Raw genomic sequence first — 884 nt, 5'->3', positions numbered from 1 at the left:
GACTCCGGCCCACCGTGCCGGGCGGCTCGTCCCCGCGTGCCCACTTCCCCGAGGTCTCCCTGCCTTGGCCTCCCTGCCTTGGCCTCGGTCCGCTCGGCTCACAGGGGACCCGCACCCGGCCCGCAGCCCCCTCCGCACCCGCCCTCGGCCTCACAAAGGGCCCATCCCCCACTCCTAGGCCGAAGCCACCCGGCAGTTCACACCGAGCCCTGGCCTTTGTCTAGGGCTTACCTAGGCGCTGGGAGCATCCGTGAAAGCCACAAAGTTTGGGGCCTTTAAGCTTCTTCCACCTCATACCCTTCCCTCCTCCCAGCATAGAAAGCCTCACCGGGCTGTGTTACAACTTACAGAACACACACACACACACACACACACACACACACACAGCAATTGGATTCACAATGGAGGCTTTTCTCCTTTCAAAGGTTTTCTGAGGGCAGGAAAAGAGGCTAGCTACCTGGGATGAGGGTAGTTTCGGAAGGCGTTGTACTTCCCATGTACACGTTAAAAAAAAATTAAGGGGAAGTTCTTTAACCGTCCTGCTGGAGGGTATTTCCTGTCCCCTACAAATCTGGCCTACTTTAGAAAGGGACTTGTTCACAATCTGTCGAGATCCATTTGTCAGTGTCCTGCGAAACTCCGCGACTAGTGGGCATTGCAGTTGGGGGAGTTGTTCACATCCCTGCCGTCTGACTCATTCCTGGATGTCGGACTCAAAAGTGGGGACCCTGGTTTCCTGTTCTACCCGCATCTTTTCCAACGACTGGATCTCTGGATATGGGCAAAAATGTCCTCCCCCAGCACAAGGCGTATACAAACACGTCCTGACTTCGCTTCTCCTTGCCAGCCCAACTGAGACTAGAAGGTAGTCACTGAAAAGGCAG

The 884-nt window shown here is 55.9% G+C and overlaps 1 protein-coding gene across 2 annotated transcripts in view; it reads right to left on the bottom strand.

Annotated features, from left to right (window-relative positions):
• Positions 1-884, bottom strand: part of UBE2E1 (ubiquitin conjugating enzyme E2 E1) — a 66346-nt gene that overhangs the window by 62793 nt on the left and 2669 nt on the right. The gene's annotated exons all lie outside the window — the stretch shown is intronic.

This window comes from Carlito syrichta, unplaced genomic scaffold (assembly GCF_000164805.1).
Source record: "Carlito syrichta isolate Samal-C Ts95f unplaced genomic scaffold, Tarsius_syrichta-2.0.1 Scaffold302358, whole genome shotgun sequence".
Taxonomy (NCBI): Eukaryota; Metazoa; Chordata; class Mammalia; order Primates; family Tarsiidae; genus Carlito; species Carlito syrichta.
This window is presented reverse-complemented; position numbering and strand designations above follow the sequence as displayed.